Here is a 27,153-nt window from a genome sequence, read left to right as displayed (position 1 = left end):
CACTCCTCCTCTGTGATTAAGGTGAATCCATCTTTGCTATCACCATCTCCCCTAGGTCCTTTCCTCTGGCAAACCTGGTGATCAAAACACACGAGTGATATTAAGAACCTCTTTGACCACATAGGTGAAATCTCATGCCCCAAGGAGGCACTTAGTCCCTGCTCCCTCCATGTGTTCTTCTGTTTTCCTGCACACATCTTAGTCCCTCTCTTTCTCTATCACCTTTCCATCATCATATAGAGTGACTACAATGTGGTTTGGTACATCCAAACTGATGTGTCTTGGTGCTGCAAATGAGATGTGATTGTACCTATGGGGAATGTGGAGGCAGGAGATAGATACACAGAGGTTTCAAGCTTGGGGGAAAGGACTTGGGACATTTATTCAAACATGCAAATGTGAAATAATAGGAGTCATTAATTAACCTCATTGTACCATATCTATGGCCTGGGGTAAAAGCTTACTTAGCACAAAGTCTCTTTTAAAACAGGCTCTAAATATCTTTAATTGTTCCAAGAGCTGTTTCTGGGAGGGAATTGCTGGTTGGATTTAATAACATGCGATAATCAAGCCCAGATATAGCCCATCAGACTAGATAATGCAAAGTTTCTATGCATTGAAACTTTAGAGGGTGGGAAAAATTATCAGATGCCTGATTTTAAAGGTTAGTTCCAGTCACTTGTTGGATTATATGTGATAGGAATGAGCACAAAACTGAAGCACCTCCCAGGATATGAGCAGCACATACCTGTAATAAGTTCTGATGTGGCAACAAAAGAAAAGAGCTGGCTGGAGACCCTGGGTGCAATGGAGGCTTGGAGCTGGCCTAGACTTTTTGCCTCTGTCTAGTCTTGATCCAGAGTTTGCCAACAGTTATTAATATTCTTCAATAATAATAATATTAAATATTATTATTATTATTGCCAAAGAGATTGAGATTCTGTAGCCTGTTCAGTGATAAAAACAGTCTCTGTCCCTTCTCCAAAAGTGAACACAAGATGGTGCTGCCATCCACCGATAGCCAGCCTTGTATCTGGCTTTACGCTGTTTCTACTTCTTAAGGAGTTTAAAGTGAGCCCGCTTTGATCCCTTGTTGATAAAGTCTCTGGGATACTGAGAAGGAGAAGCTAAAATGCCTGTCTGGGAGCCTGGCTCAAATGAGCAGGGTTAAACCTATTGTTGCAGGAGGCCTTCAAGCAAAGATGTCATGATGTATTTCACAAGGATTCATCTTAATTCTCATACAGAGGAGAAAACTCCTCAAGGGACAATGACCATGACAGTTATCTCCTGTGGTGAGTCTCCGTAGGAGATAATGCCTACCATCCTTTGCCTAGATGAGCTGGGTTAATGCCATGATGCCCAGCAAAATTCAAAGAGCTTAAAACTAGATTTGAAGGGTGAAAGGGGCAAAACCAGGCTCACTAGAGATTTTAGGAATGCTGTGCTAGCAAGGTCCTTCAGTCTGCCATCTCAGTGAAGGTAGAGGATGGAGATGCACGCAGCAGCAAAGACACAAGCATTATTGAAACAGTGGAAGCACCTGAGAATGGTCACATAGGAATTGGGGCTTGCCCCCCAGAGAATCAATAGCCCAGCTGAAGTGCATCTACACCAATGCATGCAATGGGCAACAAACAGAAGGAGCTGGAAACCATGGTGCAGCAGGAAAACTATGACATAGCTGCCATCATGGAAACACGGTGGAATGACTGGCACAACTGGAGTGCTGCTGTGGATAGCTATAAACTCTTCACAAGGGCCAGGCAAGGAAGGAGAGGAGGTAGGTTAGCCCTCTATGTTATGGAGGGATTTAACTATCTAGAGCTTAATGATGATGGCGATAGTGTTAAGAGTTTATGGGTAAGAATCAAGGGGAAGGCCAAGAAGGCAGATACCATGGTGGCAGTCTGTTATAGAGCACCCAACTAGGATGAAGAGGCAGATGAAATATTCTATTCATATTGGATACTAGGAAAAAATTCTTCTCTGAGAGTGTGTTCAAACATTGGAACAGGCTGCCCAGGGCAGTGGTAGAGTTATCATCCCTGGAGGGATTTAAAAGACATGTAGGTGTGGTGCTTGGGGACATGGTGGTCTTGGCAGTGATAGGTCAGTGGTTGGACTCAATGATCTTAAAGGTCTTTTCCAACCTAAACAATTCTCTGAATCTCTGATTCTACGAAAACCCTTATTACTCCAGGCAGAAAGTGCCAGATGGCAAATGCAACACAAGCTGAGCAAAAGCTAGCAACAAAAAATGCACTGCCCAGGATTATGCTGTAACCAAATTCAGATCTGCTGTGTCTGCAGTGTTCCCACCGCAGTCAGCATTTGGGAAAGACTTCTCAATCCACTGCGGATGCAATGCAGATTCCCAGGCCAGCTCTTTGCTTCTTTCTAAGGAGAAGCTAATGGCTCATGTCTATAAGACTTGAGCTACTGGACAAAGCTGAGCCAACATCAAAAGAACAGAAGGAAAAGAGGTGTCATCTACCACGGAGATGGAGCAGATGGTGACTCACTGCTCCCAGTGTTGTGTGTTTGTGTGAGACTCACTAGGAAATAGATGTGCCGGACTAATAGTTTTTAATGTAAATACAGGAATCCAATTCCCCATGGGCTCAAAACCCCTCCTGGCATACCTTCTATGGCTAAACCCTGCAGGCACATTACTGAGACTTTTATGAATCACACGATTGTGACCATCACTCTTGCACAGGGCATCTTTGTGCCCAGTGGCTTTACCTTCCCCCCATTAGCGGTTTATAGGAGCCCTTAGAGACTCTTCTTTCCACTCAGCCACTTGCTTGCAAAATCCATAGAAATGTAAGTTCCTGGGAGACGTTCCTCCTCTCTGCAGACTGTGATTAAACCAGCCAACTGGTTCAATGGTTCTTGGTAGAACACACAGCATTGAGTAAGCTTCTTTCTAAAGGAAACAAGGCTAAAGGGAGATTTCTCTCGCTCTTAAAAGCATAATGCAGATGCCCTTTTCATGAGGAGGGAGAGAACTCTGTGTTTTCAGACTTCGAGGCGCTCAGTGACTAGCACTGCATTAGCCCTTTCCCATTCCTCATTTCTTGGCTTCCCAGTGCAGAGTAGATCATTTACATGTCTGTCTTTCCCATCTTCATGGGGGCTTTGCTGTGGCAGGACTGGGTACTGTGGCTTGCAGAGATGTGGCTTTAATATTTTCTCAGGTGGTTTTTATTCCCATCAAAACCTGAATGGTTTCCCCCCATTGGATCAGTGGAGGTGCCTCAAGCTGCTATCCTGGAATTGCAGTCCACGTAGGAGTCAGTGACACAGTGAAGCCAGCAAACTGCTATTGGTATTTGCACAGCAACTGAACCAAACCAATCTTCTCCTCTCAGCCCCCACAAACTGGTTTGATGCCATTCCTAGAAGTCTCCACACCAGGTTCCCTCCTGCAAGGCATAGACACACATTACTAAAGGTCAGTCCTCCCCTAAAAGTGCCTATAATTTTAGGCTAAGCTCCGAGAAGCACTTACAATTTGATGGTGTACCAAATTAATATCTGAGTGGTTGTAGCTGAATAAACCAAGCAGTAGAAAATTGCAGTATGGCTCAGCTGTGCACCAATTCAGTGGGTGGACCTTGAATATTGTGGCCAAATCCTCATCCTTCTTTAGAACTCTACCTAGCTACCCCTTCCCTGCAATTACCTTGACTTTTGGTCACAGCCAACCCACTTCTTTGTGCTGGTTTGTCTCAGGGTTGCTTGTTTGGAGAAACCCACCCCTTCTGAAAAGGCTGCTTGCCATTACCTAGTACTTTTCCAGTGTCACTCAAGCATCCTCCTTTCTGTCCCTATGTCTGCAACATCCTGTACTTTTAAAACAAATATAGTGTGAGTGGGGATGTGGTGAGAAGAGCCCTTCACAGCCAGACCCACACAGCTCACTAGTGTTTAATGTTTAAGCAGGTGACCAGCTTTTAGAAAGCAAAAAGTAGAGCAAGGAAAGCTGCTGGGGTACAAATCACACCAAGCCCGAGAGTTTCTGGTGGCTAAGAGCGCATCTGCTTTTCTGGGTTACCTTTAGCTTGTCAGGGACAGATGGGGAGGACCAGAATATCCTTGGAAATCTCCCATATTATGGCATTTTGGGTCAGGTTCTGGCACTACACGAAAGCTGCTGCTGAAGGGTGATACCCTCAAGCAATACAGTGTTACAAATAAGGCACTGTGTGTTTGAGTCGCAAGCTGTAATAGTTATTCCTCTGCTATGCATGCGCTATCTTGTTCACCTATTTGTGCCACAGATCAGGTAATGACTGCAAATCCTGGATGGGACTGAAAAGAGATGGGAAAAGAAAACATTTGAACTTTCAGTTGCCAAAACCAACTCCCTAGCAGGCAAACAGCCTGGCTGTGATTCCTCTTGATACCACAATTGCACTTCCAGTCTTACCACTATGTCCAACGCTTCCCAATGAAAAGGATGAGTGGGCTGCAAGCCTGAATTATCCAACTGCCAGGCTACAAGCCCAAAGGAATTATCTGATGATCCAATGAAATAGGGCTAAAACATGGAAATTCGCAGCATGTTTGAGCAGGGAAAAATGAATACCAACTCAAAGACCCTAGCCTTTTAGGGAGCCAGGACTCGCCCAGCCTTGCAAGGACAGCTCAGGTTGAAGAAGACATAGAATCATAGAATGAATGAATCATAGAATCAACTAGGTTGGAAAAGACCTTTAAGATCATCATGTCGGGGTAGAGAGAGACAGCAACAGGGATTGTCCAGGAGGAGACATAGCTGTCAACATGTATTGGTCAGAAATTCAGGTCCTTACAGCTGCTCACTTAATCTGCTTCATCACCAGTTGAAACTTTTGAGTCAGATGCTAAGCAGGAATATCTTGTCCCAGCCAGCCAAATGAGTTGAGAGATCTTTCCTCAAAGGTCAAACACTGCTGTGCTCCCTGCAAGCAGGTGCCTTCTAGGAATACTTCCAGCAGCAAAATGATCTATTCCACAAGTCCCCTTGATTCTTAAAGGAGGGCACAGTAGCCTGGCTCTGCAATGATATGGACATTTTCTGTTCAGGATCACGCCAAGAACTGTCAAACTCATTCATCAGCTGCCTCTGTACAAATGGTAATAGCATTCACTCACCAGAAGCTTGGCAGGGATTGGGAGCATTGACCTAGAAGTTAAAGGCTCTTTGTTTATTACTAATCCCTGGAGCTATGCAGTCCCAAAGCCCTTCACTTTCTATGCAACACAAGACCAGCTTTCACAGCCTGAGCCCAGTGAAGTCAATAGAAAGGCTGCCATTGTCTCTGGTGTCCAATGCACTGTCCCTGGATTCTGCAACATTAGACTGGCTTCTGCTTTTGTTGGAATCAATGCAAGTATTACCAGTGACCACTGCTGAATCCAAATGGGACCGTAGCATGTGTCCCTCAGGAGTTCCAGTGATGCTGAAACCTGTGGTCACCTTTTTCTGATAAAAAGGCTTAGATTTTCAGCAGGTCTTTAATATTTCTACGTGCCTTTTATTATCAGAAGGACTTTTTACAACCACACTTGGATCACACAGTCTTTATCCTGACCCTGCATAACCCTTTTTGAAAGCTTGCCTTACATATCCAGGGAGTTGCTCCTGGTGTGATATGAAATCACTACTGGGGTAGAACAGCACCTTTTCTAGTGCAAAATAGAGCTGGGAAATAAGGGATCAGGCAAACAAGCATCAGCTACTTGCTGAAAAACAGCTAAGAAAGCTGAAAAACAGCTAAGAACCTGTTATAGCATTAAAAGTGGTACCCCTCTGTTACATCCTTGAGCAAGATTTTTCTCCTGAACTGTTGGAATCTCCTCTGCTCTCACTGGCTTTGCATCATTAATAACATCACTGGTATTAATTAGTCCTTGATAAAGATTAGAATGGTTCTTGGATTTGGGAAAGAAAACCAGGCCTTTCCTGGAGGACTCCAAGTGATGGAGAACTCGCACCAAGATGTAGGGCAGCATCATGCTACCAGAGACATGTGTCAGGGGATCTGGGGCCTTTAGAGATGCAGCTGGCTTTCTTGGCAAGATTAATGCTGTGTGACAATCTATATCCAGCATGGTCTCATATCCCCATTGCTCATGACAAGCTGCCTGTGGCTTTTGCCCTTCTACAGACCTGCATAGCTCTACTTGGCTCAGCCAAGGGCTCTTTCCTCACACTCAGGTCCAAAATACTCTGTGTTTAAGAGAAAGAGATACGATCCATATTTCCTTTCCAATCCACTGTCCTGTGTGAGTTGTTTCCACTACCACAGTTAAAAAGGAGATATCTTCTTTCTATCTCTGGCTATCTCTTGCTCCTTCTTGTGCACACTGTGTCTCTTTGGAGAGAGGGACAGCCATGAAACCCCGACTCAGGCATCTAAGAGAGGGAAGATAAATTGCCCTCTGGAGTTGTTGTCTTCTCCATGTCATCTACAGGGAGAACCAAAACAGTATTTTACACTAAGTCCTTTCCAGTGAGAGAACACAGGTCAAAACTAGCTCATTTAGGGCTAAGTCATCAATGAGCATGACCAAACTATGTATCTTAAACTTCTCCTATAGGGTTAAGCTACAGTATTTTGGGCCAGATGTTCCAGAACTTTTTTCTATTTGGGAGAATTATCACAAGTGAAACGGCTTTTCTAGGATGAACTGGAGATCTGGGCACCAAAATACCTTTGTATATTTTGTATATTGTTATTTTCTACTTTTCTAGATTTTTTCCGCTGGAATTTTGACTGACCATAAATGATAATTGTCTCCTTATTGTTCCGTTTCTTTTCCTTTTTCTATTTTAATGAAAAAGGGGCAGTGGGTAATTTCTATGTAGAGTTCAATTTGTTTAACGCACCAGCAAAAGGGCCCAAGCCAGAAGCTGCTGGAGAACTGACATTCCCCTTTATGGCAGTAGATGGAGCTACATCCTCAGTAATGTCGTTTTCCAGACACGCGAGCCCAGGAAAGAGGTTTGGTGGTTGTGCTGGTCACTTCTCCCGGCATCCAGAAGGAGATTAGATGGACAAAGGAGATAAATAAGCAGGGTGGAAAGAATGAAATAAATGCCAGGAGTGGAGCAGAAGCCACTTCTTTAAGGAATTTATTTACCAGACATTTACTAAAGGAGCTGTAATCCCGTTTCACACCACCCATTGTAACATGGGGGCTAGCAGTTGCACATGTAAGTGTTTGCACCTCTCCATAGCTTGCCTGCATCCAGTCCTGGCACCACCAGTCTTCTCCAAGAGTTGTTCTGTTCTCTCCTGTTCCATGGGAGAACTAAGGTTCTTTGTTAAATCATAGAATCATAGAATGGTTTGGGTTGGAAAGGACCTTAAAATCATCCAGTTCCAACCCCCCGTTGCAGTGCCTCAAAACCCTCACAGTAAAGAACTTCTTCCTTATATCTAACCTGAACTTCCCCAGGGATTCGTTGCATAGTTGCTTGTTAAATGAGTTTACTAGCCTGAAACTTTAGTGTCCAGATCTGGAAGACCCTTCTTCTCCTGCCATGGACCTTGAGCTGTTTTGTTGCTTCTCCTTTCCCATGCAACTGGTGGAGTCCTGCAGATCTTTTTACTTTATATGGGTTAAAACCTCCTCTGGTTTAACCTTCATCTTCAGGATTCCATAAATTCCTTCAGCATACTCTTCCAGACCTATTACCAAGTTTTCATGCATTCTCTCCAAAAGGAAAACAGAGAGAGAAACTTCTTCATCTCCCCACACTTGCAAAAGCCATCGTTTTGAATATTACTTCTTTGAAGTGGTCTAAAATGAATCATTCCATAAGCACAACACCTTATTATTATTTATGGGCAGGCAAATCACAGAAAGCCATTATAATAATACCATGTTTATCATCACAAATGCACCAGCAACAGTTCCACAAGACTGAGCAGCTGCAGCCAAAAGCCTCCAGGTTATTGTGAAAGGCATCTATGCAAATGTAAGACCATCTCAGCCTCCAGCAGATCCTAAGCTGGGTGGGGTAGGAGGGAAAGTTTATTTACTATTTCTAAATCTATTTTATTCTAATCAGTGCTAAACAAGGTGTTCCTGGATGGCAGAACCTGCCTGGATTTGTTGATTTGAAGCTCGTGGTTGGACTTTTGGTGTCTGCTACCTCAGGTTTTAGTTTAATTTCTTTAGTGCCTTGTAAGGACTAAGTTCATGGCACAGTCTTTCCCTCAAAGGGGACATTATTATGTTCTCTGTCTTCACTCTGGCTACCTATTTTGATTTAACTTCTGGGAATGAGTACTGTTGCAGTCTTTACCTCCCTGCCAAGTTCAGTTTAAAGTCTGCAGCATCCTTAAATACTGGGGTGGAAGGACTCATCTCAGCTGTCCAGCATCCTGACAGCCAGAAACTGGGGATGGAGCTGGGAAAATCTGGGATTTTTGCATGTTCCAAAAATAGGGCAGTTCCCATGAGTGTGTCAGTGTCATTGTCCTCACAAATTCCAGGAAAAAAGTTAGATTACCTGTGCATTAATTGCAACAGTTGCCTTAGTCTCTGATTCACTTTGCATATCTGAGATGCTCCGAAGTTGTGGATAGAGAGATACTTGCAGAGAGGATTGCCCCCCTCCAGTGTATTCCTCCCTCTGTTTCCTTACGGTCTGCCTCGAAAGCATAGGCAAAGTGATTGATTGTTCCCTGGTAATCAACCCACATGTCTGCATTAAAAAGGCAGCATCAAGCTTACGTAGCTTTTAAGCAACCTGAAACAAGTCAGGGCCAGGCAGAGGGAAGCAAGCACACTGCTCTCGTGGGAGAAGCTGGCAGACGTGTTTTGCCCTGTTGACAGATAAGTAGGGCACAAGCACAGAGACAATTTTGAAGGAACCACGAGTCTGCAAGACACTCAGGCATTTCCAGCCCAGAGACTTCCCAATCCCCTCCAGCGGGATTTAGGATCCTCGTGAAGAGAGGAGCCAGGTAAGAGTGGCAAAGCGGTTGTGGTTTTAAATCATTCCACCCACCACGGAACATGGGAAGCGCCAGGAACACATTTCATAACGTCTCTAATGTTTTCCTCCCATCATGATTCTCAGAGATAAGATCAAGCAGTGAAGAGCAGAAGGGAGGCACTGACTAAAGATATTGCAGCTCACTCCGAAGCTCTCCAGTCTCAGGTAGGAGCTGTGTGAGAGCAACACATGCCATGGGAATTTGAGCAGAAGGACCACCAGGGCTTGGTCTTCTTTGTTGTTCTTGCCTGAGTGTGACCTGGAAGCCCAGGGTTAACTCAGGAGGACACGCTGTACCCTGCTCCCTTCCTGTGTCCACCAAAAGGCAGCTTATTATTGCCCCAAAGCAAAATAAATTCCCATGTTTGGCTCTGAACACAGAGTACACTGCAGTTAAGGAAAACTTCAGTGTAAAATGCTTCCAGTGCAGAAAATGCTGATGGAAAATGACTGACAAGAGTTTGTCCCACAAGTGGTGAGGCACTGGAACAGATTGCTCAGAGAACTGGTGAATGCTCCATCCCTGGTAGTGTTCAAGGTGAGGCTGGACAGAGTCTTGGGTGACATGGTTTAGTGTGAGGTGTCCCTGCCCATGGCAGGGGGGTGAAACTGGATGATCTTAAGGTCTTTTCCAACCCAAACCATTCTATGATTCTATGATTACCCCTTATTGGCACTCCTGGCTGTAGCAGAGGCTTTCTTCTGCCCTTAGGTGATCTTCACCAATACACACCCTGTGAAGAGGGATTTCTGTATCTGTTCACACTGCTGGCTTGCCTTCAGTTTTAAGACAGCTTGTAATTACAAGAGTGAAAAATGTGGCTGGTGAGCCAGCAAGGTGTTCCCTTCCAAGCAGTTCTTCTCGCTTTGGGTTTTTCCCAATGATCCAGCTTGTTCCCACAAAGCTCTCTCTGGCTGGGAAGGACTGTGGATATGACCAGGACTTCAAGGCAAATCATGAAGGGTACTGCACTTGTGTCTACAGCATCTGGGTCTTACTCCTGTTGGAACAGGTCATTGCCTTAACATCTGCCTCTGGAAATAAACACAAACTGCAGGAACTCATAAAAATACCTGATAATGACAACACTGGCAGTGAAGAGTTCCCTGCTCAAACTCACTTTGTCTCCTGAAAATATTCCCTGGGGATGTTCAAAATCCTTTTTTCTTTTGCTTGTATTTGCAGGAAAAGGGAACAGGCAAGAAATCTGGAGATATTTATCCCTAATTATCTAAGTAGCACACAGAAACATTGGGCTGGCAGGAAATGACTCAGAATGATGAACCTCTTACTAACATAATCTGAAGAGTGGGACAAGCATCTGTCTGTCCATCTGTCCTTCTGTATGTTTGTAAAGCAGTAGAGATTGCTTGCTCTATAGAGACTGAGATGTCACCCTTCTCACTGTGATGGAGCTCATCAAACAAACCACTCACAGATGTCTTAAAACCCATCAAGTTTAGGTTCCTTTCACAGCCATTGAAGTCAACACTTCTAGCACATAATTTATCCACTATACATCTCTATGTAGAAAACTGAATCAAACATCTAGTCGATGCAGTTGGTAGTCTGGAGAGTGACATAACTCACCCTACATATGACTAGCTGGATCCCTGCCTAGATTCTGTTATCTATTTTAATTACATCTACATTTGGGCTCCCAAAACATGTAGAGACATCTCTGTCCAGACACCTATAGTGAGTTTCCCATTCAGTAATGTGAATTCCATCCCTATGCTGGCTATCCAAGGTGGAAGCAAGGAATATCCAAGGAATAGCATGGTCATGAGCCCTGTGGTCTCTGACCTTCATAGAAAGGAAGGAAAAAAGGTAAATGGAAACCTGTCCTGCCATGCTAATGTCCCTGGGATTTGCAGGTCATCAGTGCTTGATCTGTGGACACAACAGGAGGGTTCATCACCACTGCAAAAATAGAAGTTGTTTTTAAACCAGATTAGATTATCTCTGTGGTAGGTTGTTTTACAGGATTCCAACGTGACTATGCAAGAACCTAGAGCTTCTCCTTCCTTAAAACGGCAGCACCTGAGAAAATACCTTGATATTGTCTCCTACATGAAAATAGGTGAAGACTAGAGAGGTGAAACTACAGTTTTCCCCGGGGATATTTAGTTCTTTGGAAATGGGGAGTTGGTTTATAAGTAGGCAGGTCCTCCAGGTATCCCAGATTGTGGATAACCACAGAAACTGCTGTCAGATATGTTGTCACATCACACAGTACTTGAAGATCCTTCAATTTATTTCATCCCTAACTGTGCACACATCCCTGCCTGCAAAACTTCAGGCAAGGACCTCTGTGATCTCCATCATTAGAAGAATCTTTGCAGGCAGCTGGACTTTAATATGTGCAAGCATAAGGAAGCCCATGGGTGCCAGCTCTTGAAAAGCAGTCATTCTGCTTATCTGGATCTAGCTCTTACCCACACTGCTACCCCTCCTTCTCAACAGGATGGAATTTGCTGGCACTGCTGCAAGTCTATGCTGTCTTTTCAGTAATTGCCACCATGGTGCAGCATCCCAGGGTGTTGGCAGATACACGTTAGAGTAGGAGGGCATTGCTCCACAAGCCTTTGCTCTGAGAAAGAAAATTTGCCAAATTATCATATTAGGCCCTATTCCCAAAACATGTTTAGACAGAGTTATTTAGGATGGGCTGTATTATAGTGTTGTGCCCTAAAGAACTAACTACCTCTGAATCGGTTATTATTTGCTTATTGAGGGTATTGCACCAAGAGAGTCAGATTCCTGTCTCCTGAGATGCTACTCAGAGAAAAAAAACCTTGAAGCACAACAACCATGCCCTAAAGCATGTGCAGCCTGAAAAAGATGAGATAAATAAAGAGAGGAAAGAAACAAGTGCAGAAAAATACAACATTTACTTATTAAAGACTTTGGAGCAAGCACAGATAAATGCAAGGACAAAACTCTGGCTTTTAACCTGTATTTTCTTTACTCAAACCCTTCAGAATTCACTTTCAGGGCAGGTCTTTGGCAAGAGGGAAAAGAATGAAAATAGTTTAAGTTTTGTGAATGCAAAGAAGTCTCAAAACAAAGTGAAGCCGGATAGTTTGTGAAATTGGGGGTATCACGAAACATTCCTCCCTGCAATTGAAGACGTTGTTTGTACAAGCGAGATGCCCTGATTGGTTTCTTTGGCTTTGTAACTGAATGCAAGACTTGTGTTATGCAAGCTGTAATTATTCTTATTTGGAAACAATTTTCTCTTTTACTTTCAGGATTCTTTGGGGAATAGGAGGCAGCTCAAAACAGCACAGCTTGCCAAGGCTAAATCTAAAAAATACCTTCCAAAAAGTCTCATTCTGTTCTAAATCTGTATCCTCGTGGTTCTGGTAAACTTTAAATTGGGCAGAAGAATGTCTCTTCTCCTATTCTTCTGCTGGGTACCGAATGTTATCCCAGCACTATAGCTTTAAAGCAAAATCCACTGGGGATTTAGTACAAATGAACAATTCAGGACCTAACTATTTCAAAAGAATAACATCAAGTTCTCTGAGATTGGAGAAACAAGCTCATTAGCTTCGGGGTTTACACATTTGACTGAAAAAGTAAAGGAGTGAAGGATCTCAGGCTGGCTGGAAATTCAAGCAGGGTTGAATCCTAGTTTAAACCTTCACACCAAGGGTTTGTCTACACTAGATTTCTGGTTGAAACATCATTCTCTTGCAGCCGCACTGCTGTAACAAGACAGCAACATTTATTTTACCCATCATAAAACGCTCCCCTAATAAAGAAGAATCATGACTATTTAGTCTTTCTGGTTTTAACTGTGCAATACAGAAGAATATGAGCATCCTGCAGCTGTGAGATGGATTAGCCTTCTAGACCAAGGGATGGAGGGATGATATTTTCAAGGTCTTACTCCAGATCCTACTTCAGAGCCAAACGAGGATTGTGGTAGGCAGTGGTTTTCCTTTCTGTTCTGGATGAAACTAGACTCAGTTAAGCTTTCGGGTTGTTTCCATGTTTGTTTTTTTCCCTATAGTGTACTTTCATAGCCTGAAGCATGTACACAGCCTTGCAGTCAGTCTCTATCCTCGGCCACTCTGCTCCTAACGGCATGAAGGCAGTTTTCTGGTGAAAGCAGAAAATGGGAGCACTGGGAATGTCTTAAAGGTTAACCAGGTTGTCTTATATCAGCCTCCATCTTGTCCATCAAGCCGCTGTTGCACTGTGACGCTGTGCCTGCAGGCTCTGTCTGTACCAGACGACACTGACAGATGGTTGGGAGAGTGATGCCTTCCAGTACAGAGACAGACAGACACAACCTGCTGTGGACAGTAGCATGATGTGTGAGTGCCTGAGCCACAGCAAGAGGCTGCAGAGAGGGACCCAGTGGCCACTCTGCAGTGGAGGAGCAGGAGCAAGGGCTGATTCCCACCCTTTACCCCTTTTTCACCTCCCACCTGCTCAGGAAACAGGGGCCTGTAGAGGCAGCATATGCTGATGAAGGCTTTTTAGCTGCTGAGGTAATTCTGTTACCTCTTTACAATGATATAAACTAGGCCAACACAAGCACTGCCAGCCTAATTGACTCTGCACTAGGGCTTTTGCCAGGAGAGCTATTGTGACTCCCAGTTGGGATGCTCAGCGTCAGGATCAGGATTGAGCCTGCCTGCAGGTAGATGTGTGGATGTCCTGCCAAACTCTTGCAATTCTTTTCTTTCCCATTTTCACAGCAAGCAGTGAAAATACAAACCCTTCCCTATCCAAATCTTGGACATTTCCCACCACTACACGCTGCAGATGACTGTACACGCCCAGACAAGAGAAGATAGGGAGATCTGGGCCAGCTGCTCTGAAGCACGTTTCATCTATGCTGGTTGCTGTAGCTCCATCCCGCACATCCACACTGTGCTTTGGAAAAAAGACTACATTCATGCCCTCATGCCCTTATCTACCCCAAGCTGCAGGACCAGGAATATTAGAGCAGCCACCTCCATGTTGTTCCATGCCAGGCAACTTTTCTTAAGCTCTGCCTTTGATCATGAGGTTTTCCTGCCCAGGCAGCGGGGTATCATGTACAGCCCCACACAGAGCTGGCAGTGCAGGTATAGCCCCCAACCCTCCAACCTTATCCCTCTGCCTCTCCTGGAAAATTACATCACTGTAGACAATTTGCTGTTAATCAATAGGGTTTAACAAAGCCAAATACAACCCCAAAAGAAACAGCTGATGAAGCTGTATCTTGTCAGCAGTGAACGCCTCGATGCGAACGAGAGCATGATCTGCCTTTGTTGGCATTTTCTGCTTTGTCTCTGACCAGCATTTACATCTCCTAATTAAAGAAGTATGGACAACTGTATAAACATATATATATATCATCACATTAAAGCTTCTGATCTATCTGACAGCCCAGCATAGTGCAGCATCATTTTTGTTGTACCATTTCAATTGACCTCATTTGGAATGGAATTACAGTCAGCCTGTGTGTGTTCTAACCCAAACAGTTGCAGGCACATGAACTGTGATAGAAATACATCCATTGAATTGCATTTGGCTATTCTTTTCTTTATAAAGGCCAGGAGTGCTCTAAGTAAAGTCAATATGTGCCTGTGCAACCAGGTGCGGATTACATTCCTGTGTTCCACCAAATAAGTGAACTTTCAGGTTGTGATGGTAAAGTGGTGGAAGCTGACAGATGATCGATGGCCTCTTTATACACCAGGGCTAGGTCTTCAGCTTCTTCTCCCTCAAAATATCTTCTTTCTCCACGCACAGGATGAGCTACTCTTCAAGGATAGGTCGATGTTATGCTTGAGAAGGAAAGAAAACTGCAAATGAAACAAAAGTGGACAGAGGCAACTACTTGTAATGTAAGGAGACTTTCTTCTGCTAGTCTTACTTCTGAAGAGGGTGATTTCAACCAGTTCCACGAAGTTTTCCATATTATTTCCATATCACTTTTTTCCTAAGCAACTGGTGCAATTCCAGGCTCATTTACACACGGGTCACTTTAGTGCAGGGCAGTGTCATGTGCAGTCCAGGCTGAAAATGCTTTTTCACTGACATCAAGAGTTGAACTTGGTCCAGAGGTGACTTTACAATTTCAGGAGTCATCTTTCTTCTCCACTGTGTGGCCTCCTTTGTTCACAAAGCAGCATGACCTGTGTCAGCTATTGCTTAGCAGAAAACAAACAGGGAAGGAAGGATTTGGATTTCTTGGGGTACCTACAAACTGGATTTGGATTTCTTGGGGTACCTACAAACTGGATTTAGGTTTCTTGGGTTACCTACAAACCGGTTCCTAAAGCATCAGTGAAGGTGGCAACTAACCCTGCCCTTCCAGCTACCAGTGTTTAATATGTTTCTGAGTTTTAAAAGCAGGAAGCAAGATGATAAGTTAGATTATCTAATCATTATCTGCAGTAAGGAGGGCAGCTGGGTCAGTACAACACTGCTTAGCATGACATCCAGTATATAAATAGGATCAGTACTTACAGATCAGGAGGCTGCTGACCAAGGTTAAAATAATAACTAATGTATAAATATACCATGATCATGCTCAGAGCCTGCTTGTGTTTCCTGGATAATCTCTGCAGAGGGCTGAGCATTTGTAAATGACCTTGTTACGAGCATCAGGGGATGTCTGAAGGCATCACAGGCAGACAGGAGAGGGCTGGATGCCTGCCCAGATGAGGAGGGTGGATCTGCACTCTCCATTTGCCACTGACTCTGCGGGCAATGATGGAAATCAGCTTTTCCCTCCCCCTGACCTGGAATAGATGCAGCACAGGATTGTCATGAGGACCGATTAGTTAATAAGATACCGTCATCCCCCAGGCAGGCAGAAACAGGAAACGATGCAGGGATGCACTGCTGTGAAGGCAGGGTTGCTGCATGCATCTGGAAGACTTTCTCTGAGTTCACACTTCAATGAAAGCTAAGCTAGCTTGTCTTCTAGAGCCCACAGCACCATTCACACAGCAAAGGGACCATATTTATCACCAGGACTGCTACAGCAACCATGAGAGATGGACATATGGTGATAGAAGAAGGGGTAGTGGGTTCAAATTAAAACAGGGGAAGTTCAGGTTAGATATAAGGAAGAATTTCTTTACTGTGAGGGTGCTGAGGCGCTGGCACAGGGTGCCCAAAGAAGTGGCTAATGCTCCGTCTCTGGCAGTGTTCAAGGCCATGTTGGACAGAGCCTTGGGTGACATGGTCTAGCGGGAGGCATCCCTGCCCATGGCAGGGGTTTGGAACTGTATGATCTTAAGGTCCTTTCCAACACACACCATTCTATGATTCTACAAAAGGGGAGGCTCAGGCTGCAGCCCTTGGTCCTCCACATTCAGTTGACAGGGAATAAGGTCAAAACAATCCCCAGTGACTTCAACAGGCTTTTAGGCAGGTGAACAAGGAGCTAAAAGCACAGTCTGCACAAGGCACTGTGCCTTGGGAAGCCGAGGATCATGTTTTCCCTTCCAAAAGCCATTGGCACTAAGTGCATGTTATCACAGAGGGGTCAAGCTTGTGTATTTCCTGAGAAACCTCTGTGCCTTTTCTGCGAGCCACAGCCAACGAGCACAGCCTCAGTTTTCGATGGTGTTTTTCCATCCTTCACTTCCCTCCCCCAGAAATATTATATAACTCCATCCATTTTTAGAAACACAGACCCAGGGCTGCTGAGCAGATCAGTCTGATATTGATCATTCCAGCCCTTGTGACTCCAGAAAGCCAAACTCTCCATTGGGCAGGACAGGGCTCGAGTCGGAGGAGGAGGGAGGGTGAGAACACAGCACTTAAGGGGCATGGGCAGCATTTTTTTGTGTTGCAGCATGTACCCTGGTGGAACAGAGAACACATTATCCTGCTTGCACAGCATTCTCTGACCTGCTTTTGACCCAAGAAGCATTTGCATTCATAAACACTTGAGTCGTACCCATGGGAGGTGAGGGAAGGAGAGGAAAGGAAAAGAGTGGGTTTATCAAGCCTGGGATCGCTGCAGGGCTTGGAAAACAATCTTTCTTCTTCTCTCTTCCAGCCCAACTGTAAACCAGCCTGCATCCAAGAGGGCTTGTTTACTACTCTTTGGAATGGACAGTTTTTGCCAAGATAGCTCCCCAGTCAGTTTGGTGGAGAGGACAGTGAGACCAGGATTCATGAGCATGGGTCCCCACCATGCCCCAAAAAAATATGTTGAGTGTATGGCTTAACCCTGAAGGATTTTACCCAGTGCTGCTGCTCTTTCTGGGAGAAAAAGGACTGAGAAGGGTATATATCAGAAAATACCCACCTCTCCATTTCCTCATGAGCCTGGACAGATGGGAGAGCAGTCTGGGAACAATTCAAGGTGAGTGGTGAAGAAGTATATTGGAAGAACGGGAATGAAAGTCAGGATGTAACCAGAAAGGCCAGAGCACCACAGATATCCAGGCTCTTCTCCACATCTTGAATATGAAGCCCAGTTCTTGTTCTCTAAAAAAGACAAGCAAACTGGAAGAGATACAGAGAAGAGCAATAAAAGGAGGATGGATCTGACCGTGCATGTCAAGAAATTTAGCATTTCAGCTAGAAATGGGGTGTTTCAAGTGGAGTAAGGTGTCTAGAAGGTCATAAGTGGCCCGAAAGAGGTGAGTAGGGAGTGATCGATTGATCACTGCTACCCCAGCCCTATTGTTAATGGAGAAAGGATTGGGTGCTCAGACAGTCCTTTGGCCCTCTGTACCACAACCGCTACTGTAATATGTTGTGATGTGCACAAGGCACTGCATGGAGCAACCTCAATAGAGAAAACCCACCAACCACAGAGAAAGCAGAGGAGTTATTGGTGTAATTCTTGGAGATCCCAGCAGATTTCTTCAAGCCAGCCCAAAAGAACACATCAGGAAGCTAAAAGCAATGCTTTGGGCAAACACAGATGATCACTGATCATTGATAGCTTGTTTTACTCCAGGCTGTTAGGCCAAAATTCATGGGGAACATCAACCGTGTCTTCAGCTTCTGAGCCTTGGCCGTGCCCATATTTGACTGAGAGTTGTCAGTCTCTTACCAGTGTGTCCTGTTAAGTGTTTTTCCTTCACAAGGGGTTACACTTGCTAGCACAAGCAGGCCCATAGCAGAAAGATAATGGTTTTCCTGTCAAAAGTCATTTCATGCCTGCAAGAATAGCCAAGGCATGCTATGCAAAAGCAACCAGAAAGCCCTAGGGATGTACCTAAAGGACATCTATTCACTAAGCAATATTAAGATCTTTAGGAACTTGCTCTTGCTATAGCATGGGAAGGCCAACTCACCCAGATTGGAATGGTGAGCAAAGGAGAAAAGGGGAGAGGGCAAAGTAGCTATTTTCCTTTTATTTATGTCTTTCTCCAGTGGGTTTAAGTCATTATCAGAAGCTATTTCTGTAACTGCTTGAGGAAATCTGCCTGAAGCAGCTCAGTATGGGTGATGCACTGGGTCCCTCTTCCCAGTGCCTACCACCATCTTTTGGGGAGGTGATTTCCAACCAGTGCAATGGGCATCTTCAAAGTGCCAACTGACTAGTGCTTCTTAACCGATTGAGCACCAGTCACAGAGCTTTGCTCTCACAGTTGCCCTTAGCTTCAAGGAAGCATTCAAGCAGTGCAGGGGATGCTTCTTGCAGTCCTGTGGTGACATTTGTCTCTTGTTCAGTTCAAGAGGTACTGTGGCTTTTGTCCAGGATTAATCTAAGATAAAGCAGCTCAGTGATAAGCAGACATCTAAGTTCAATTCCTCACTTTCATTGCTTGTTGTTTCCTCTGGGATATTCGGTATGTCTCTCTTCACTCCAATTTTCCCAGCAATCAAACAGAAATAACTCTGACGTCTTGTTTGAAGAGTTGTGGGGGAGATACAATAAACACTCGAGATAATGCTGTAACAGAAGCTGTAAAAATGCCTACAGAAATTAGAGAGCCCTTTATATTACCATTGGAGTTGATAACTAATGCACACTCGTGTAAAAGGCAGATGACTGTTGAAGTGTCTCAGGTTCACTGGGGTATTCCAGTTACTCATAGCACCAAAATCACATCATCTTCTTTCCCAGCCTTTGACAGAGCAGCCACATGTTTACACACAGCTTCCGTTTTCACTTCAGACAATGTCATCTCTGCTTGGAAGCTGCTCTTGTGCCTGGGGAAGCAGCTCACATCTGAGCACATCACCCTTTTCTTGTTGCTGGTGGTAGGGGACTGTTTTGTTGGGGATTTTTTTGCAATCACATTGCAAAACAAACTCTGTTTGCTCAAAAGCAAGATGTTAAACATGAGGGTGAGGGAAAATCTGATTTATCATCACCAAAATGTTCTTCCTGCTCTTTGCAGCTTTCAGCAAGGTGATGGGCTCCATGCAAGGACACAATCCTCAGTGCCAGATCATGTGCCGGGGACCTGGACAGGACTAAGAGACACAGTCCTGTCACACTTGCATGACTGCTGTGGGATTTTGATTCTCTGCCCCACAGGAATTTTGTGCACGAGTAATTTACCATGAGAGAATGTGTCACAAAGCCCAGTTGCAAAAGGGCACAGTCCCAAGGTAGCACCCCAAGAACATCAACAGCAGAGTCAAAGTGCTCCCCACTGAGCTGAATGGCACCTGAGGAAGAGGAAGGGACATGCTGCAGGCTTGGGGACCGCCACTAGATGGGGGCAGGAGCACACACGTCAGTAGAGCCCCAGCTGAACCCCAGGAGTATGAACACAAGGAGGTCGCACATCACCAACCTTCTCTGCCCCTTGGCATGGCTCCAGGCGTCTCCAGGGAGATGGATCTGCCAGCCATCCACCAGGTTCATCAGAGCTCAGTCCTGCATGCATCCATGACTGAGATATCAGGGCACTCACAGTCTCTCCACTGGAATAGGACTTGATTGTGTTATGGCTTTTAAGGGCTTAGACCATGAACATCAGTAGGAGACCTCATGCAGCTAACACTTGAGATCATCACCGAGCCATAGAGCTTTGCTCTTGAGATCTGCTCCAAAAGATTGCTCTGCTCAATACTTCCAGCCATGAAATTCTCTCTCAGACTATAAAGAGGTGTCTGCACACTTCTCTTGAGACCTCAGCTCTTCAAAGCCAACACTGGAAACAGCCTGCGGGTGCTTTCTGCTGTCTGCCTCTTGACAAGGTGTCCCACACATTGGGTCTGACTGAACAGAGCACTGTTTTCACTGAGCCCAGAGGGACTGGACTGTGTGAAATCTCCTCCTGAACCAAACATATCCTATGTGACCTCTTGGTGAAGGAGCAAGTTCAAGAGAATGCAAAACACATCAGCCCTGGAGCCTGAGCGACTGACAGAATCAGATGTGAAAATCTGCCAGGAACTGCAGTTTATACACACACGGATATATTCCTCACTCCAAAATGAGCCAGGAAGGCGGAACTGGTCTCTCATTGGAATGCTAAGCCCTGTTTAGTGTTACCAGTTTTTCAGAAACATAAAGAGGCCTAAACAGCTTCCACTAACGATGTGCCCTCAATTAAACAGAGGCAAGTTTTACAAGGGAAGAAGCTTTGGTTAATGTTCAATCCTGATGAGATATCCATGGAAAGGCTCCTTGAGCAGGCACCACTTCATACGCTTCCTGTGGGTTATGAAGGAGAGAGTGAAACTACGTTGGGGACCACTTGGCTCCTTGACCCGATGGAGGGACAAGGCAGTGGAGTGTCCTGTCTTGGAAGCCTGAGGCTGCTCATGTTTTCTGCAGGAAGTCAGCTTTTCCAGGAGCCCATGGAGGGGAGTAGCCTGTCCTCTGAAATGACTTTTCTCACCCCCAATAGAAAGATCCCCACCATTGCTTGTGTCCCTGCTGAGCAACATTGGTACGGCAAGTTTTCCCTCTATTCTGATGCATGAGAACCAGTGCCATGCACTTTGAAAACCTCTGGGAATCTAGTGGTGTATGACAAGATATATCACACAGGGGTTATAATAAATCCATGTCTCTTTTCATCTTCCAGCACCTCGTGATCACCATGGTCTAGAAGCATTTGATCTGAGATTTGGGAGATTTGCACTCCTGTCCAGGCATTTCCCAGCCAGCCTGACCCTTGATACCCTCCGCCAACTAAGGAAACAGAGAGTTTTGCAGATTATATTGTTTTCTCTCTGTGATTGAAGCTCCTTGTCCAATGCAAGAAGAAAATAGCTCATTGTGGATCCTGTCTTTACCACTGGCATGTGACAAATATATCTGTTTCTCCTTTTTACTAAGGCCCAGCTTCTCCTTCTCAGATAGAAGGGAAATCCCTGCAAACATGGTCAACAACACACAGCCTGTACCCCATGAGTCAGCATGGCAAAGTTCTCCTCATTTCCCCTCTGCCAGCCCAAAGCAGCTGAAAAGATGCTGTTGTTGTTGTTGGGTGGGTTTTGTTTTTGCAGCTCAGCATTTCTGGAGTCTAAAGCCTGACCCTAACTTCTTCAGTTATGCTTGTGGTGTACCCATGTGCAAGCGCTGAGTAGGTCCACGTCTACTTAGCATTTGAATTCAGTGAAAGCAAGCTGTTTTCAGCCCTCAGTGGCAGAGGACCAGCACGTTTCAGTTCTGCAGGATGGTGCATTTTACTTCAGGGTGAAATTAAAAGAAATCTTCTCTTCGCTAGAAACACCCTTTTCTCTTTAGCCTGTTCTACTCTCTGTTGTATTGAGATACAATCTTTACTGCTGTGATGACTATGACAACTGAGGGTGGCGGCTTCTGATGAATCTTTGGCTTGGCTCCCCTTCTTGATGGACTCACAGGGCTTAGCTCTGCATGCTTGGAAAGCATTTTACCAATAGTTAGGCACTCCAGGACAACTGTCCGTGCTCTGCGCCCTAAGATCGACAAAGACTTCCTTCTTGATCCAAGGAGTTCCAGGAGAGTGGAATGAACTTATTTGGCCAATGTCACCAACCTCTTTAGTCTCTTCTTTATATGCTGGCAGAAGAAAAATGCTGAATCAGCAGGCACAGGAGCAAATATCAACAGGGATATATGCACAGTGCACAGGCTGGCTGCACTTCTGTCCCTTGTTTCTGTATTTCCGTGTTTCCTAAACCCAACAAGTACATTTAAGATAGTCAGATTTACAAACCCAGAGGATGTGCTGCAGAGATTTAACCTTGTCCATTTTAAACACTTCCTATCCCAGACCACAAAGGGGATTGGTGACTGTACCTGGAGACAAACTCAAACAAAACTAGTATTTCTCAGGAAATTTGGGACATGTCATAATACAACTAAACAGAGACAATAATAGATGGTTTCTGTGAAAGTCTGTGTGCTCAGAGTCGTTTTGGTTTTGGTTTCTCCTTGTCTTCCGTGGAAGGACACAGAGAGTAGTGGCTAAAAACAAAGGCTGCATCCATACACTCCTCTTGCAAGTCCTGAGATGTCATTCATTGATCCCTTTTGTGCTCCAGCTCTAGCACCCAGTGTCCCAGTGACCCACTCTTGGCCCTCCCTCTTGCACACTGTCTCTCTTGGCTTGTTTCTTGTATTAGCTTCCAAAAACAACTCTGTGTGAGCTGTCACAAGCTCATGGTAACCATCCATCTGAATATCTTCATTAGACATGTGTGTGCCAAACAAACTCAGATATTTAGGCTAGAAGGGAGATTCAAAACATCAAGAGTTCAATCAGGTCAGAGGGATTTGGATAACTCACTCTCTTTAGATGCTTTAAAATACATGTCTTTGCTAGAAGCAGCATAGCCAGAGCAGGTAGCACAGGAGCAAGGCTGAGGTTTCATCAGCTGCAGGGGATCTTCAGGATGGACTTGAAAAGACATTTTACTTCTCTATGCTTCTGTTTCCCCATTTGCAAAATGAGTATCTGGTTCCTCACCCTGCCCTGCCCTTGCTTTGTAAAGATCTTTGAGATCAAGGGCTGAAAACACCAGATAAAACCTTGGCAACGTTATTATTTACCTACACAAACAAGGGAACCGGGCCTTGCAGAGACATCATTTGCCTTTAAGTCATTTCCCTGGCTCTACAGGAAAACTGTCAATGCAGAGACACGGTGTTAGTCACATGAAGAAAATAAGCTGTCAAGCAAGAGTTCCACTCTTCTTTTTTCTCTACCTGCTACCCAAGTTTCATGTGTTTCCCTCAGGGAAACATATTCAGCCACTATTGATGCTGTTGGAGAAGCACAGGAGTACACGAGTGCATGAGAGACCGAGTGCTGCCTTTTTCCATCTTTGTTTCCAAACATAATGAAATAGTGAAGTGTTTGTTGTTTAGGCAAAAGAAAAAGAAAATGCTCAGAAATAAATTACATCCTTTTGGATATTACTTGTGGCAGTAAAGATGCCTTGTGTGTGCATGAAATGTTTGTATTTGCATGACTTTATTCCATTTGGGTTCAAACTTAGACAGGGGAAGTTCAGATTAGATATAAGGCAGAAGTTCTTCCCTGTGAGGGTGCTGAGGCGCTGGCACAGGGTGCCCAGAGAAGCTGTGGCTGCCCCATCCCTGGCAGTGTTCAAGGCCAGGTTGGACACAGGGGCTTGGAGCAACCTGCTCTAGTGGAAGGTGTCCCTGCCCATGGCAGGGGGTTGGAACTGGATGATCTTAAGGTCCTTCCCAACCCAAACCATTCTATGATTCTATATTTCTCTATAAACATACATTTCCTTTGGCTTCTCCTCTTCCCGTATCCTTGTATGCCTGTGCTCTGCATTCAACCTTCTGTATGGCTTCTGCACGCACATTAGGCAATTAAAACTGAGTGGGATTGTCTTCTGTCACCCCTGGCATGTGGAGCCACAGAAAGATTCTGCAGGTTTTAAAGGAAGCAAAAGGCAAAGATCTTACATTGCATGAAGGCAGAACTGCATGGGCTCATTAGAAAATTGCCTGTTATTAACCCTGCTGAGAGTAAAACTGCTCCAGTGTAAAAGAGCCCAGCAACGACCCTTTCAATCTATCATGCTGATTTATTTCAGCATATAGCTTGGTCCAAACTCAGTCATGGTCAGTGTTGCTGGACCCTTAGATAACAAGTGCCAATCTGCCATGTGTGAAACATCTTCATCTTGAACCCTGAGATTTAACTGAAGCAAGAAAAATCAGCCTGGAGCTGAAACCACTTGAAATACCAAATCTAATTTGAGAGGGAGCAAGCAGTGAGGAAGATGACATGGGATGCAATGCTCTGTGGTGCATCTTCAGAAGCTTTTTCACACCCCTATGAATATTTGTCAAGCCAGACCATAAATCAGACCCTGCTAAAAAAATGTTATCTGCTTTTGGCTTCAGGCATGTGCTAGAAAGAACCCCATGAGTCTGATTATGTTATGTGCATCTTGTGAGATTCACAGTGGTTTTATTCAGAACAATTAGGCAACAATACACAATTCATCCCTTTTTTGTGTGTTATCAGCCTTCAAGAAGGGGAATAAAATTAACAAAACACTGTGAAATCATCCAAAGCACCCTCAGTCATTAAAAAATGAAGTCAACGGACTTCATAGCTATGTGACAGCCACTCCAGGTTACTTATCAGAGTCCAGAGCTGGAGAGCAAAGGCAGGAGGAGATCTCACCCCACCTTGCCCATGGCAGGTATTGTAGAGCCTGTGATTCCCTTCAATGGAGCCTGCTCAGAAGTGTTGACTTTGCTGCAGACAGTCAGGCTGGTGCAGACTCAGACAGCAACAAGCCCCTTATGAAAGCAGCTGGGAAACAGAAGCAAAGGAAGACATCCAGTAACCATCAGTTCCTGCCGGCTGGATTTAACCCATTCAGGCTGCAGCCTGGCCCCAGCATTCCCAAACAACCAGTTTTCCTGATTTACACCCACTCAGCTTCTGCTTTCACCCAATTAAACCTCTAAATTCAATGTCTCCAGAAAAACAGGGTTCAAGAGGACTTCCAGGGACCATTCCACAGTCACCCAATAATCCAATCCCCGCCTTAAGTTCATACAGCATCCTTTTAAAAGCTGGTGTGTGCATGTGGCAACTTCCCTACTCCGTGAGCTTGCTAAGAAGCTGTTCCAGAACTCTCTGCGTGGTGATTAAGATGTCATAGAATCATGGAATGGTTTGAGTTGGAAGGGACCTTAAAGATAATCCAGTTCCAACCCCTTGCCATGGGCAGGGACACCTTCCACTAGGCCAGGTTGCTCCAAGCCCCGTCCAACCTGGCATTGAACATTGCCAGGGATGGGGCATGTGCTTGTCCTTGTCAGGGAACACAGCAACTTGGAGAACATAGGGAATAAGATCCAGTGTTGCTTCTCTTCTCCAACCCATGGTATCTCCAGAAACTGTGAGTCAGGGTGCTTCCAGTTGTAGGTGATGGCATCAATGAGTCAGAAAGGTTGGAGAAGACAGCAGGAAATTAAATCAGAGCAAAACTGAGGGAAGAGGCAGAGCTACCTTTAGTCTTCTGCTTTAGACCATCTACTTGGACCTTTAGCTTCTATCAGAGAGCTATGAGTACTAATGTTGCCTTTCAAGGCAGATGGTGCAGATGGCACCATCATAGCTTCATTTCACTAAGGGACATTGGGTTGGTGCAGCAACTTGGCCAACCTTGCCAGGGCTTCTGTCCCTAGGGCAGGTGGTGGCCTCCGAGGAGGCAGCAAACCAAGCAAAACCAAGGGAGAAGTGTGATGTAATTGGCCACTGCAATCACAGCTTGAGGTGTTGGAGGAGCTGGACCATGTACGACATGCTTGGTTTTGCTGTCCTTAGTGACAACACTGTCTGTTCTCCTCAGCTGCTGTGATCATCTCAGTCCTTGTGGAGGATCCCAAACCTAAGCAGCACGTGGCTTTTTATTGGAGCAGTGTCAAAGGCCTGAGAATGTTCTCCTGCCTTATCTGTCTTGGTTATAGCGTATCTCTACCATTTTATTATGTCTGAAATAGCTCTTTCTGCCCAAGGACCACTAAGAGCGCACACGTGCCATTCTGTGCTCTCTGTCTACCCTCTGCTGAAGAAGCTGTCAATATTGAAGCATCTGCTGAAAAACATAGAACTGATGCTTCTCAGTGGCAGGTCCTCATTTTAAATTTCAGCACAGTGCCTCTTCTTCCTTAAAAAGATATTTGATGAGATGTGTGTGCTGGATTCTGCCTGGGGTCACACCAGACATCTGCAGGAGGCCCCTACACAAAATGCAAGTTACATTAAGCATTCAGTGCATTAAAGCTAAATCTACTGCACCAGGGTTTAAAAGATGAATCTGACCTTACAGATAGATGAAAAGTTAAATATATTACCATATTTACCTATGCATTATCATATATATATATCTTTCACTTTCAGATACCTTATATATATACATGTATACGACACATGAGTGTCGTGTGTGTGTATATATATATGTGGATGTATCCATGCACCTCCATGTGTTTTTCAGGAGGTTTTATTTCTTTATACCAAGCAGGTGAGGGCTAACTGGGATCTGGGATTTGCCTAGCACTTGCCTATAAGCCTTTGGGTGATTCCTGCATCTATCTTCCCAATCCCTATGCAACATGTACGTACAACAAAACTGGTTTTTAGCATTTGCATCTACCAAAGAGATGCCATGTGCTGATAAGTCATTTTCTGAAAACCTCACGTCATGATCGCACATGTATTAATGTTGATAATGGCAATGATAAGAAGACTTAGCTTATGTACAGCCCTATTCGCCAGCAGATTGCAAAGTGCTTCAGAGGCAATTCATCCTCTTATCCTTTATTTTAGGATGAAGGGATGTGAAGAAGCATGTCAGCAAGTAGTGCACTTGAAATCAAGGAGCCAACTTGTTTCTGCCTGATACTGGGGTCGCAGTGTGGGGACAAGCTGCCTTTCATACTCTACCCAAACCATTCTATGATTCTATGACTCTGTGCCCCTGGAGGTAGTTAGGATTGCTGTTAAAATGCCTTGGAAGAGCCTGGCCTGCTCTTCTCCAGAAGGAACCACCTTACATCAGGTGTAAATCTATAGCTCCTTCCCTCACCATCCTTAATATGATGAGAAGAAAAGGCTTCCCGTGATGTGCTAATTCACCAGTGTTTGGCTAAAACACTCAAGAGAGAGCTCTGGGGCATAGCACAGATGTGTCCTGGGACATCTTGGCACAGGCAAGGTCAGCATGGTGAGAACGCACTGCTGGGATATGCTCTTTAAGGGCAACAAGGTCC

This window comes from Strigops habroptila, chromosome 3 (genome assembly GCF_004027225.2).
Source record: "Strigops habroptila isolate Jane chromosome 3, bStrHab1.2.pri, whole genome shotgun sequence".
NCBI lineage: Eukaryota > Metazoa > Chordata > Aves > Psittaciformes > Psittacidae > Strigops > Strigops habroptila.
This window is presented reverse-complemented; position numbering follows the sequence as displayed.